At 46.8% G+C, this 15371-nt stretch overlaps 1 protein-coding gene and 1 long non-coding RNA gene across 3 annotated transcripts in view; one reads left to right on the plus strand and one right to left on the minus strand.

Moving 5' to 3' along the window:
* GRID1 (glutamate ionotropic receptor delta type subunit 1) overlaps positions 1–15371 on the minus strand; it is a 536266-nt gene that overhangs the window by 317085 nt on the left and 203810 nt on the right. The gene's annotated exons all lie outside the window — the stretch shown is intronic.
* On the plus strand, positions 3892–14171 carry LOC122201929. Of its 2 annotated transcripts, none has more exons than XR_006194378.1 (4): positions 3892–4264; positions 8879–8957; positions 9050–9136; positions 13996–14171. It is a non-coding gene; the product is annotated as an uncharacterized LOC122201929 (long non-coding RNA). The 2 variants fall into 2 exon arrangements; XR_006194379.1 differs by lacking the exon at positions 3892–4264 and adding an exon at positions 7048–7218.

Consider the following 15371-nt stretch of genomic DNA (forward strand, 5'->3'; position numbering starts at 1 on the left):
CTGGAAAATGCAAATAGTTGTGGAACATTTCTAGCAACATAAAGGGAGCAGGCCGAAGCAAGATCCCCATGCAAACCTGCTAAGCCTAGAAGCTCTCACTTTTGCACATGCACCCTCAAGGCTGACCCCTCAGGACACAATGCTGTGAGATTATCTCCTTTGCTTCCCTGGATTAGATTACAAACCCTCAAATCCCATGTGGAAACACCAGGCCAATCTGTACATCGCAAAAACCCACTACCTGCTAAAGTCCCTCCACTGAAGGTGAAACACTAACTACTATTTAAACAGACTGGCAAGGCTGACCTCAGTATCCAATGCACTGGAGGATGGGCATGATGGCAGATATGATAACCGATGGCCATGGCAGGGCCCTCATGAGAACCAGTTCAAGTTGGACCAGAAGGCCAAAGCGGCCCTGGAACTTATCCAACTCTCTAAAAGCATTTTGCTAACCTTCTGGAGCTCCCCCAAAAACCTGGGGTTATCCTTATAATTCTTGCTTGCTATATGAAATAAAGCCATCAATAAATGGTGGAGAGATGGACATTTTTCCAGACCATCCAGCATCCCCCCCTCCCCCCACTCACCCTGTGATCAAAGAAATATCCCGAAAGCCACATCTTTGGGGTTTGGGCTCAACTCCATGTAGCTGCCAGGGCTACTCCACTCATCTCTGACTGGCTGCCAGACTAAAGGACGCAGAACAGCCACATGATATGCTGGCCAAAGTCTGAAAACATATTGCATTTGCTTGTAAACATTTTCTCAAAGGAACCGGAGTAGCTTACACAAAGAATTTATCTAATCAACTGATACAACATAAATAAAGCATAATCAATTAGAACAAGAGAAAAGGGAACTACAATTGTACCAACATAAGAATTAATGGCCTTGATCTTCCTGATAGTAAGAACAAAAAAGGGAAATACATTCAGTTGCTTGGATCATGATGCCAGGGAGGAGGAAGCAGATATTCACTAAGTTCTGAAAGACACACCTCCAAGTTGTGTAACGAAGAGTTTCTTCAAGGGAAAAAGCAAATACTCATTGAATACCAACTACATACTGGGAATGCCATGACACCCATGACATACAGGGACATCCCAGCCTGTAGGAGTTTATGAGAACATGACCAGTGTGGAAGGGGTGGTGACCAGTGTGCCAGCCAAGTCCAGCTCTGACTCAGCCCCTGGCCATCCTGTGCAGAACACAGCCTGCCCAACTGTGTAGGAAGCCTTGTTTATGCACATCCTCCCTGCATCCTTATAGGGACCCTGCAAGGACATGGCTCCACTCCACGGGTTTTAAAAAAGGAGAGAGACTCAGAAAGAGTAAGCATCTTGGCCAAGTTCAAGTCAGTGAGTGGCAGAGCTGCATTCTCTGACTCCCATGTCCAACCTCCTCCCACTACACCTAAATAAATAACAGTGCCAGACACAGAGACTATGGAAAATTCCATACCTTGTTTTCTTGTGGGACCCATGACAAAAGCTACCACTGTATAGGGGACTCTGAAGGCCCTAGGGGCATAATGAATACCAAGTTCAGAGCTTTCTAGTAGACTGGCTCCATGGATAGATCTGAGGACTAAGGGTGCAAAAGCACAGAAGAAGGGTTGCATGAGACCTGTGCTCTGCAACCCACCCTCCCCATGCCCCTGATACTCATCAGCCCCACCCAGAGAGACCCCACCCACAACCACATCTGCATCTCCGAGAGTGGGACCCAGGTGCTGATGTTTTGTAGGTCTCCAGGTTTCTCTATAAAGAGAAAAACAGGTATTCATTTGTTAGGATTACTGTAACAAAGTACCACAGACCTGAGTGGCTTAGACAGCAGAAATTCATCTCTCCCAATTCTAGAAGTTCAAGATCAAGGTTTCTGTAGGCTTAGAGGATAAGATCTGTTCCAGTCCTCTCTCCTTAGCTGTGAATGGTGTCTTCACATCGTCTTCCCTCTGTGTGTCTCTGTGTCTCTGTGTACAAATTTCTCCTTGTATAAGGACACTATTCACCCTATAGTGTTCCCATATAGTCACCCTAAAGGCCTCATCTTATGTTTTTATTTTATTTTTGAGAAAGAGACAGAGTGTGAGCAAGGGAGGGGCAGAGAGGGGAGACAGAATCTGAAGCAGGCTCCAGGCTCTGAGCTGTCAGTGCTGAGCCCGATGCGGGGCTTGAACTCACAGAGTGCGAGGTCATAATCTGAGCCAAAGTCAGACACCCAACCAACTGAGCCACCGAGGTGCCCGCCCTAATGACCTCATCTTAACTTGATTATCTACACAGACGCTATTTCCAAATAAGGTCACATGCTTAGGTACTGGGGTTAGGACTCCAACAGATCTTTTTTGAGGGGACACAACTCAACCATAACCAAGGGCTACAGCATGGATATCCTCAGCGACAGATGATAGTCCACAGGGATCAGGAAGCGGCCAGGAAGCCAGGCTTCCTGCCAGGTTCCAGGTCTATCCACTGGCCTAAACCAAGCCACTTTTGTCTATTGGCAAAACAACCTCAATAGCCTCCTACCTGGTCTTCAATAGTCCACAACTGTCACCTCTATCCAAGCTCTACATAGCAGCCAGAATGAACTTTTCAATCAAACACAAATATCATAATAGCAGTCATGGCTTCAAAGCCTTCAATGGCTGCCTATTAGTCTCAGGAGAGACCAAAGCCACTCCATCTTTGTTATGTTTCAAACGTTGTACTAGGTCCTGAAATGCTCTCCCCTTCCTTCCCCTCCCACCTGGGACTCACCTAGATCGGGTCACAATTAGGTTCCTCACCCATCAGATCCCAGCTCAGAGGTCTTCTCCCCAAGGGTCTGGTACCACACCACAGCCCCCAGCCTGACAGTATCAAGGTGTTTTGCTCCCCACTGGATCCCCAGCACCTACAACCAAGCCCAGAATGACAGTGTTCAGTATTTATCAAGTGAAAACAAAGTATGGCAGTGATGCATTTAAGTGTATTATCCTGGATTACTTTCTCTTCTTCTGTGAATGTTTAAGTACTTATTATGCCTAAGGCATCACACTAGGAGCCTTAGATATCAAAACAAACTTTAATTCCATGTAATAGATGAAGAAACTGAATTTCTGAACCAGGTGACTGTGCAAGGTCACACAGCTAACACGTCTGACTCCAGACCCTGAGTTCTCAACCACAAGGCTCTACTGGCTCTCACAAAGCTGGGAGTTATCCAGGACAGCTCTGATTCCTCCTTCTGTAGCTCATCTCTGGGTGTTTCTTGGGCAGCAGACAAACCTCTGCTCCTTCTCCATGGAAAAACACCCATGTGTTCCCATCCAGAGGTCATGAGGCAAAAGGCTGATAAGAGAATAATACAGCCAACAGTGCTGGATGTGTCCCAAGTGGGATGGAAAAGGGGACCTGCCTCCTAAAGACATCATCATGAATTGAGCCCTGGATCTGGAATCCCAAAATGAGGCATCAGGTATTACTTCTGCTACTTATGGAACAGGAACTTGGGAAAGTTACATGGCTTCCCTGAATCCCGCTTTCCTTCTCTGTAAAATGTGACAGAATATTTCAGTGAGAACTCAGGACACCATGAACACCTAGCCCTTGGTTATGGTTGAGTTGTGTCCCCTCAAAAAAGATCTGTTGGAGTCCTAACCCCAGTACCTAAGCATGTGACCTTATTTGGAAATAGCGTCTGTGTAGATAATGAAGTTAAGATGAGGTCATTAGGGCGGGCACCTCGGTGGCTCAGTTGGTTGGGTGTCTGACTTTGGCTCAGATTATGACCTCGCACTCTGTGAGTTCAAGCCCCGCATCGGGCTCAGCACTGACAGCTCAGAGCCTGGAGCCTGCTTCAGATTCTGTCTCCCCTCTCTGCCCCTCCCTTGCTCACACTCTGTCTCTTTCTCAAAAATAAAATAAAAACATAAGATGAGGCCTTTAGGGTGACTATATGGGATCACTATAGGGTGAATAGTGTCCTCATACAAGGTTTTTAGGGAGCACATGCCAGCCACCGTGGGCACACAGGAAATGACAGCTGTAAATCTCAGGGGTAATGACAGGGATAAATCTCAGCAAACCACCATTCAACAGCAGCCAATGGCTGCAGAGAATCAAGAATTAACCCACAGGCTGCATGTTCCAGTTCAATCCCTGGAAGAAATGACCACCAGTAGCCAATCACAAGATACATACCTCTCCACACCTGGACAGGAATAACCCACACTTCTGCAAGCAACACCTTTGGTCAGACATGCAGCTGCAAGGTAAGGCCTGCTTGCTTTTGCTCCATTTTATGCCTTGAAATGTGCAGGCAAGGGATATGAGCCACAGTCACTCTGGGGGAAAAACCCTCATGGAGTACCAGCCTTTGTGAAAGGGAATCTGGAAGTATCTGGCTACCAAGGCCGCTGACTTCACAAGGGCTTCATTGGCTGTCCAGCTTTAGATCAGTGCTCAGCAGCCACTAGGAACCTTGGCAAAGGACTTTATGCCGGTCTCCTTCAAATGGTGCCAAAGTTCCTCCAAGTTCTGCCTTCTTGCCCTGGGGTCCCATAGGCCTGAGTCCTAATGCCCAGATGTCCATATTTGGATCTTCTCTTTCCTTTACTGTCACTGTATTCCATCCCCCATCCATCACTTCTTGATCCTGGTGTCCGTTCAATGAGTCATTCCTTCACCAAATGCCTTGAGTGCCAACTGTGTGTCAGCACTATCACCAACATAGAGGGTACACAACAGGAGCAAGAAAGATACAGTTCCTTTTATTGCAGCCTGGTAGGAGAGAGACAATCAAGTGACCTTCCAACTAACATGTGATATAATATTGGGTCATGACAAACACTATGGAATAAAGCAGGGCGAGGGCCAGAGGAGAACAGGGACAAGAAGGGCGGTCAGGGAAAGCCTCTCTACGAAGCAGTATTGCACAGAGGTTCCAACAAGGTAATGAAATCAACCTGAGGCCATCTGGGAAAAGAGTGATCCAATTAGAGGGGACATCCAGTGCAAAGGTCCTGAGGTGGGAGCTTGCTTAGCATATATGAGGACCGAAAAGGAGGCACCAGAGGAGCATGGAGGGATAGAAGTCAGACAGAGACAAGGCCAGGGGGAGTAGTGGCCATTTTGTGAGGGCATTGGAGGTGATGAAAAGGACTCTGGATCTTTTTCTGAGTATGAGTGGACATCACTGGAAACATTTTGAGCAAAAATGATCTGGGTTATATTTAAGAGGGTCAGTTCAGGTGCTCTATGGAAACTGCCTATAGAGTTCAATGGTGAAGTGCAGCTACCCTTGAGGACTCCTGTGGGCATAGTCAGTCAGTGAGAGCTGAGGGTGTCACAGACAGTATTGCTGACAAGGAGGAGGGGAGCCTAACCTTAGCAGCTGTGTGATTCCAGACAAGTCAGTGGTTTCTCAGAGCCGCTCTCTGCCTCGGACAATCCCATTATGACCTCAGTTTCTAATAGGAACACAACAAGATAACATATGCAACCAGCTTTGCATAGTGCCTGGCTCCTATCAGGACTGTGTTTCTGCCTCCACTAGTGTCTCTAACTTTCCAGCAGAATCCCTTCCCATCATGGCTGTTGCAGCTGGAAAATACTCCCTCCGAGGAGGCTGGAAGTTTTTTAGTGAGAGCAACTCATGGGCAAACATAGGAAAACTCAAGAATCTCTTACATCAGGACCTAAAAACCATCACAAAAAAGAAATCCTGGCACTTTTATGGCTCCCTAAAAACCCTTTAGAAACACACGTGGTATTTTTCTCTCAAGGCCCTCTGTGGTTGAACCAATTAGCCAACTTGAAGGCCAGGAACAACATAGATCTCCAGAGGCTGGTGGTCCCCAGAGAAGGAGGAACTGCCTGAGTGGGAGTGGACGTTGACCATGAACTGGATACAGGGCTCCAGGGTAGCAGGTGGGCAACCCTACTCCTGTACCCACCACCTTGCCTAAGTGAGTATGACTGGGTTGCCTCTGCTAAGTCGATAAGTGAGATGATGGAGTCTCTCCCCACATGCTGGTCAGCCCTGGGTGCAGGCTAGGACCTAGCTCAACCAGGAAATCTGGGGAAGCCATGTGCACAAGACAGGGAAGAGAAGACAGAGCAGGGCACATGTGCTAATTCACCAGGTGAGACTGCGCTGTGTGCCCCATGCGCTGCAGTAACTCCTAAGTTCATAGTGGCATATCGCCTCAGAAATGAGCCTAGTTAATTTTCACAGACTCTAATTTTCACCCCTCTAAGATGGGCAGGACATAAAGGATTATCCCATTTTAAAGGGGAGAGAACTGATGTTCAGAAAGGGGTTGTGGAGACTTGCACAGAATGAACCTCCTTCTGAGACCATTTGGGAGTCCTAGCTGCCAACCTCTCTTCAGCCAGTGTGTCACATCCAGGGCTGTCAGACTGAATGAGCCTCTGGGCTCCATGGATGGGCCAAGGGAGATCCAGGGAGTCTCCCAGGTGGAGCCTGGCTCCTCCTCAAGGCCATGCTCCATTGATCAGAGACCTTCCCTTGCCACAACTCTATCAAGCGCGAGAGAATCAAGGCTTGTCACTAGGCCATGGCCTTGGGGGACTGCACAGAGAAAAGGGCTCCTTCTCTTTGTTCTTCATGGCACAATATTGTTTTCTCCTGTGGCGCCTGGACTCCTCAACCTCAACATAACCAAACTGTCCCTTCTCCTACATTCCCCTGTCTCCTCTAGATACCTGGGCTTCAGCCTCTCCCCTCCACCCCCTGCCAATCTTCATGGCCACTGGATTTCAGGAAAGTTGCCTGAACCCAGCCTTCCTCTCCACCACCAAGTGGTTTCAGTCACCACTCTTCCTGGCCACACCGGGATGCCCTAGCATACACCCCTGGCCTCCTCCCTACCCTGCTAATCTTTATGCTTATTGCTAGCGACTTTTTCATAGGCTCTTAACAGATTCCCTTTACCCCTGACTGCACAGCCTGGTGGCCTCAGAAAAGACCTGGGACCAGACAATGTCGAACAAGGAAAAAATACAAGTTCTCCCTCCTTCTTATAGACTCAGCATACCCAGCCTATGCCCAAACCTGGTGAGGTCTAATCCATCCACCATCTGAACACTTGGGACCAAGGCACAAACTGTTGATGCCTATTAATAATGAAGCCCAGATGCTGAGGGGTCCTGGGGAGGAGAGCCTCCCCCAACTGCTGAGACTTCTCCTCAACAGTACAGGCAGGTGAGATGGGCCTGGTCCAGAACCTGGAGCTGAAAGGCAGCAGGCAGGACCCCTGTGAAAAGCTCTCAAAAACCTGGGTGCTGGTCAGAGCCCAGCATGTGCCAGACCCTGGGAAGAAGTATCAGAGCCAGACAGCCCCACAGAAGCCATCAGATACATCACATTAAGGTAGTGAAACTGAGGCCCGGGAAAGGGGGAGGGAAGCGTCCTCCGTCAACAGCAAACCCAGGAGCCCTCATACTCCAGACAAAGAATACCTCCTACTTGCAGCACCTCATAGTTGAAGCATCCCAAACTTAATGGAGAAAACCCTGAAAAGGTAATGAAGTTGTCTCAGACTGCCTTTGTCTTAAAGGCAATTGCCTGCAGATGGCTAGCCCAGAATATTTCCAAATGAGATGCCCTGGGAGAACCCTTGGTGGGCACCGAAGCAGTCAGTCCAAGAGAAAAAATAATAATGCAGGTTGTTGTCTAAAGCACTTGTGTGCGCATTCTGTTTGGGGAAATAGCATTAGTCACAGAGGCAGCACTGATGGGGGGTGGGGAGAGGGGGCACAACTGGGGAGAGCTTGGGGGAGGCAGCAGCATAGAGAAGGTTAGCATCTCCGCCAAAGCCTGCCTACAACCTGCCCCACCCGCCACCCACACTGGTGGAAGGGAACTGTCTGATGGGGTGAAAGCATATCAGGACCCTGCACACTGAGTGAGGAAGTGGGCAAGGATGCTGGGGTCTCCTGAAACTTTCCCCAGCTCCTTGGTCAGCTCAGCCTGCCTTTGCACATGAGTGTAACACATGTACGATATTCATTCATGTGCTCAAGCATTTGCTGAGAACTAAATCCAGAGAACTGTTCTAGGTACTGAAGATACAGCAAAGGGCAATGCAGATAAAGCTTCCTTCTCTCATGTGAATGGGGGGAAAAATAACAATGCCCATTTGTTCATTTCATGGAGCTAGGATTCTTCCCATTCCCCTGTTCCACACCCTGCCCCAGAGCAGCCCCATTCTGGCATGTCTGCATCTCCCAGCTATGAGTGCTGATTCTAAGGGAAGACCACCAGCCTGAGCTCCAGGATGGCTCAGAACTTCCCTCCCTGCCACACCCTAAAAACCCCATCCATCTAGGGCCAGTCACTGGAGGAGGGGGTGCACCACAACACACACCAGAGTAGTCACTCGATGCCCAGTCCTTGTTGCTCCCAGCTCGCCAGCCTTCCAGCCCAGCAGCCCGAGTGGTCTCTATAAACCTACCCTGGATGGGGTTGCACACCCACCTTCTAAAAGCTCACTCATTGAAAATCAGACCCTCTCTCTTCCTCTTCCTCACTCACACAAGGCCTCATCTCCCTCCTCCGGTCCCCCCTCTCTCCTCTCAGCCTCCCTGCTTCCTCCCAGCCTCCTTACCTCCTCTTAGTCTCACATCCCTCCTCCCAGCCTCACCTCCCTCTTGTCAGCCTTACCTCTCTCTTCTCAGCCTCCCCTCCCTCCTCACCTCCTCAGCCTCCCTGTCTCCTCCCAGTCTCACCAACTTCCTCCCAGCCTTACTTCCCTCTTCACAGCCTCACCTCCCTCTCCCTCATCTCCCTGCTTCCTCCCTGCCTCCTCTTAGCCTCACCTCAGGCTCCTAGCCTCACCTTACCCAGTTCTTTATCTCTCTAGGCCTCCATTCCTTCTACCTGAATCCAGGATGCTCTTCCCCCATCACTGCCAGCGTCAAGCTAGCCCTTCAGATCCAACTGTAAGTGACACTTCTTCAGGAACCTTCTCAGATGTGCATCCAGAACAGACCCCTCACAACCCATCTTAACACACTTCACTTTTCCTTCACAGACATCGTGATTTATACTGTTTTGGGGACACAGCAATTATTTGCCTGATGTCTACATCTCCTACCCACTGAAAACTCCATGAAGGAAGGTAAAAAGCTGAGTTTGTTCACCAATGAATCCCCTGCACCTAACACAGACTGTACAGAGGCCCTTGTGAGGAGTTTGAGTTTTATTTTAAGTTTAATAGAAAACCTTTGAAAAATCTTACACAGTAGGTGATGAGGTCACATTTATTGTCAGTGACTTATTGAACAACCAAAACCCAAGAGGATAAAAATATTAAAAGTTTCTTTTCCTTTAGTCATTCACCTTGGTTCCAGAATGACACCCAAAAGTTTAAGTCACTTTTAATTATCAAGAGGTCCAAGCTTATTTCACCCCTTTTCATGCCTTCCTCCACTGTCTCTCATGCCATGGCTAATCTTTGTCCTGGGGAGGAAGCATGATTTCTAAGAGATTCCTTTCATATCCTTCCCTACTCCTCAGGCCTCCCTTCCTAGGGCCTGCAGGAACAGGGGGCAAGGATAGAAACATGGCCAGTGTTGTCTGAGGTGTCCGATCACCTGTATATGAGGTGAGGTGTCCCTGGCTTCCATCTGGTTGGATCTAGTTCCTTATTATGTTGGGGGGTCTACTGCATGGAATGTGGAAAGTGAGGAAAAGAAGGATCAGGGAGATTTCTGTTTCAGGCTCAAGTATCTAGATGGTTGTTGGAGACATTTTGTGAGGTGGGATGTTGGGAAAGGAGGAGGCTGGAGAAATCCCTCTGGGGTCTCTTAAGGCCAAGGTATGTGGGAAACATGCCTGCAGATGTCAAGGCTCAGAGGAAATGTCTGGGCTAGAGACCAGCATTTGGAGTAGTTTGATGTGTAGAGATGACAAGCCCCTGGGATAGATGAAGTCACCAAGAAAGGAGAACAGAGGAAGGAGAAGTAGCACAGATCTGCCCCTTGGGGACTGTCAAAAGTTCAAGTTTGGGCAGGACATTGGGGGGAGCCTCTGAAGCAGAAAGTTGGCAGCTAATGACAACATGGTGAAAACCAGAGAAGAGACTATCATGGAGGTCATGCTCAACCTTGTCAAATGTCACAGCAAGGGCACCGAAGAGGGAAAGGAGCTTGGGGCGGAAATATAAAGATGGCTGGCTTTGACAAAGGTAGTTTCAGCGAAGGGAGGGTGACATCAGTAGCCACACTGTGGTGGGTTGAAACGTGGACAGAAGGAGAGGACATGGAGAGGTAAGAAACAGGGCAGTAGCTGGAGGGGAATGGAAAAACGGGTAAGGGGTTTGCAGTTTTGCTTTTCTGATGGAAGATTCTAAGACAAGTTTCTAGGCAGCGAAGCAGGAAAGTGGGAGAGGTGGAATGCAGGAGAGAGGTATAAAAGGGGGAAAGGCAAAATCCCAGGGAGGGTAAAAGCTTGGATCCAGAGCCCAGGGCAGGAAGTGGCCTTTGCAAGGGGAGGGAGACCTACTTCCTCCAGGACAACAGGATGGGGTCATGAGCCACAGGATGCAGATGCAGGTGGGGTTATAACTTGGGAGCCTGGAGATGAGACATGGCTGGGAAATGGGAAGGGCAGTGGATTGGGGATTGAGAGCAGAAGACAGAGTACAACACAGGGGTTTCGGGAGGACATGTGAATGCTATAGAGGTGAGTGCTGAAGAGTCAAACCTGACACCAAGCTCTCCTCTTCATGGAACACCATGCACCTGTGCAAGTTGGCCTCCAGGTTCATCAGGAGTTTTGCCTGATAAATATCACAAAGAAAAGTGAACAGGGAAATTGGGCAGGCAAGGGAAGGATTATTAATGAAACAAAATCATGATGTTTAACTCAGGAGACAAGGGTTTTGTGAAGAATGTGGGGTTAAAGATCTCACTGTTCCAGCAGAAGAACTGAGGGTAGTTGGAGAACGGTAGGTTGTGCTTGTGATTTTGGATACGGGGTAGCTGTCGCCAGTGGGCTTGTCTAGAATATGAACTCCACGAGGCTGAAAGGCTCAGGTAAGTGAGGAGGTGCAACTGGAGATGAAGAGGTTATGGAAATGAAAGGTCGAAATGTGAAAGTCATCAGGAATGAGGCAGATCTGGGATGGGGAGAGAGCAAGCCCGAGAGGGAATAACACCCTCAACTTGACAGGCTGTCCATAGAGGATAACCAGGTGTCGGTTAAGGTAAGTAGGGGAAGAGAAGAGGTGGAGGTCAGGGTGTCTGTCGGCTCCAGGGTGGCAGCTGCCGAGGGAGAGAGGATGGGTGGGGAAGCAGATAGCAGGTGGAGGTTTGTGTAGGCTCAGGGACAGCTGTGACTGAAGTCAGAACAGTAGGATGGAAATTAAAAGATGCAGAGCAGTTGGTAAAGTGTCCGACTTCAGCTCAGGTCATGATCTCACTGTCCTTAAGTTCGAGCCCTGTGTCGGGCTCTGTGCTGACAGCCCAGAGCCTGGAGCTTGCTTCTGATTCTGGGTCTCCCTCTCTCTCTGTTCCTCTCCCGCTCATGCTCTGTCTCTCTCACTCTCAAAAATGAATAATTGTTAAAAAAAAAATATGCATAGCAGAGACGGGACAGTTTTAGAGCCGACATCTCTAGTGCTCTGGTTGACGGTGTGATTAATCCCAGGACACTACCTCAATTGGGTGATTCTCTGTACAAGGGCCACCTTTCTTTGTATTGTAGCCAATGTTTTCAAAGGACAAATATGTATGTTAATCAAAGAAGGCTAGGGAGGGAATTAATATTGAAAAACTACTGGTCCCAGGACATTTATATTTATGTCTGTTTAATCCTCTGATAAGTACGCAGAGAAATTATTACTGTTCCACTTCACACATGAGAACAAGGTTCAGAGAAAGTAGGTACCTCATCCAGGGGCCCCGACTAGCAAGTAACAGAAGAAGAAGAAGGAGGAGGAGGAGGAGGAGGAGGAGGAGGAGGAGGAGGAGGAGGAGGAGGAGGAGGAAATGATGAAAAGGGTATTATTTAGATTTATTTAGAACTTCCTGTCATAGGCCTGCCATGGCTAATTGCTTTTACTCACACTGTCTTATTTAATTCTCATGATGAAACTAATAAACTAAATTGCATTATATACCCATTTTATAGATGGCATAATTATGACTTAGAGAGTAATGAGATCTGTCCAAAGTCAAAGGCAGACACCCATATCCTTTATTGGACATGATGTCTTTTACCCACAGAAGTCATGCTCTAAGCCCCACTCATGCAGAGAAATGCCCCATCAAGAGACCAGTTTAAATATAGAGCAGGTGCCCCTGCCATGGAGATGGACGCCACATCTTTTAACCTCATTGGACTCTGGCCTGCTGAGCCATCCTCCATGATGAGTCAGCTAATCAGACACATGTCCTGGGCCAGGGGCTACAAGCTGTTTCAATTTTTCAAACACAACAAACAACAGGAAAGAAAAATGATCAAACCAGATCCAGAAAGAGGCTCGACCCAATGCCCCCAAATAGCTCTTCCAGTCAAGAGACAGACCCTCCATCTGGGCTTACAGATGTTGTTCAGTGACCCTCAGTCAGGCAGCCTGGCCCCTCAGGGGAAGCTGAGAGGATCGCATAGTGACGGTGCCTGTGAGTGGGCAGTGGCAAAACAGGGCGGTTCCCTGGGAAGAAAGTTGCAGGATTGAGGTTGCCTGAAATCCAGCTGATAACTGCCAATAACTGCAATTTCTACACCCAACATCCCTGCCCTTAAGTCGTGTACCTGGAATCAGAAGCTGAGGACCACAAGATCCCCAGCTGTTCACTTCTGTGTAACCCTAAAACTGACCAACAGTGAGATACTGGTAGACCCTGGGATGAAGAAATAGAGGTATCTCATGCCCAGAGCATCATGCCTGCACTTCATCAATTGGTGAGGTATTAGATGCTCAGCACAAGTATGCATCTGCAAATGGACTGAATGCTAGGTTCACCCCAATGGTCTGGGAATAATGCTGAAACCTTATCTCCAGGTGCCCAGGCAAGATTAGGAGTGGTGGCCTCTGGTTTTAATGAAAGAATCTTCTACAGACAAGAATTCCCTACTTCTAAATGCAATATAAGGTTCTTAAAGCAATGAAAAGCAACTAACGTTGGGAGTGTTAATAAGAACACAGTATCTTCAGTCCAGATGCCATTGGGCTTATACTTTTTAACATTTCTGCCAGCCCACACTTGGCTGAAACAGATGCAAATGTAAAACCAACTTTGATATCCCCTGTTTGGTTTCATAAACTTACTATAAATGTTTCAAAAGCACATTTTTGTGTTTTATATTCTTTTTGTTTATTTTCATGTTAGACTCGGGGTTTTATCTTATAAAGTTGTTTTCCAAAAGTAGAATCTTGCACCCACAGAATATTGAGGCTTCACATACACAACTCAATGTAGAGGCATCATCTAGAAACAAAGTAGTTCTCTGGTATCATGAGCCAACTCTTTGATGTGCCCTCTATCAGCTATCCTATATTTTGTTTCTGGGTAGACCAAATGTTCTAAGAGCATCTGGCTAGTGGAGCAGTCCCCAACTAGTGAGCAGCTACATCCTCTGCATTCCATCTGTTGGCTCTGTCTTAGTTCCAGGGACTTCACCACTATGGCTACACTATTCAAGGGTCTCCACCTCAGAGGCAAGGAAAGGTTATAAATCTCACTTAGAGGGCTCCATTCAAACTACTCAAGGGAAAAAACATCCCACAGCTGATTGAGAAATGCACATCTGGTTAAGAAGCATTGATATGGCATGTTGGAGTAATCACACCCAACCATGATTCTTTCCCTGGATGTAGCCATAAAACCTAGACAGAATGCATGGATCAGTATTAGAGGAATCTGAAAAATAAATAGTGGCAGTCAGGTAAGGGAAGAGGACAAGAATTTTAAGTTCCACTAAACTGGATTGAAGTTTAACAAGTTTTCATTTTCTGTTCCCCTTGCTCCTCAGCCTTGGAGATAGGTACAGCCACAAAAGTGTACAGCAGGGCAAGATCACAAAAGCCACAGCTATCTGACTGAAGGACCATCACAGGAGATCCATAAGAACAGGAAAGTACTGGGGATATCACACAGAGGGAGGAGCTTGGGAAAGCAGTTCCATCAAGTTGTTTATAAACTTCTGGGACACACCCCTGAGCTTCTCATAAAAGGATAAGATACTAAACAGGATGTAAAAAAAAAACCTGTGAAAACAAAATTTAAAGACAAGTTACCATCCAGATTCTAGACTGGTCACTGGGTGATACACAAATGGGACATATCAAAAGAGCACTGCAAGTGCTTTGAAACTGAACTGATTTTAGAAACAGTCCATAGGCAACACGCTAGAACTTGTGGCCTTAACCTAACCTGCTAAAACAAAAATATTAGTATCCAAAGAGATCAAGAGTTTCATAGCATAATATTCAAAATGCCCAAGATAAAATCCAAAAATTCTCAGAATAAGAACCAGTAAAATCTCAATTCATATTTTAAAAAAAGACATTAATATCAAGAGGAGATATTGGGGTGCCTGGGTGGCTCAGTTGGTTAATCATCTGACTTTGGCTCAGGTTATGATCTCAAGTTCATGAGTTTGAGTCCTGCGTCTGGCTCTGTGCTGACAGTTCAGAGCCTGGAGCCTGCTTCAGATTCTTTGTTTCCCTCTCTCTTTGCCCCTCCCCCACTTGCACTCTGTCTCCCTCTCTCTCAAAAATAAGTAACATTAAAAAAAATTTTTAAGAGAAGATGTTGAGATGTTCTAGCAAAGACTTTAAAATGACCTTTAAGGGGCACCTGATTGGCTCAGTAGGTTAAGCATTCAGCTTTGGCTCAGGTCATGATCTCACATTTGTGAGTTAGAGCCCCACATCAGGCTTTCTGCTGTCAGCACGGAGCCCACTTCAGATCATCTGTCTCCCTCTCTCTACCTCTCCCCAACTCTCTCTCAAAAATTAAAATAAACATTTAAAAAATAAAAAAAATAAAATGACTATTTAAAATATGTTCTAACAAACAATTGTGAATACTCTAAAAACAAATGGGAAAATAAAAAGTCTCAGCAAAGAAATAGAAGATATAAAAAAAAAAGTAGAAAAGTTAAGCTAAAATATACAGTAATTTAGAAAAAATAAAAACTCATTGGATCAGCTCAATACAAATTTCTCAGTAATAGCATCAGCAGACAGATAATCAAAAAAGATATAGAAGAACTAGACAGTCCCATCAACCTACTAGATCTTATTGGCATTTATAGAACACTTCAAACAACAACAAAATACAATTTATTACCAAATACACATGGAACATTCGTCAAGAAAGACCACATCTCATATTATAAAGAAA

The sequence above is a fragment of the Panthera leo genome, chromosome D2 (genome assembly GCF_018350215.1).
Source record: "Panthera leo isolate Ple1 chromosome D2, P.leo_Ple1_pat1.1, whole genome shotgun sequence".
NCBI lineage: Eukaryota > Metazoa > Chordata > Mammalia > Carnivora > Felidae > Panthera > Panthera leo.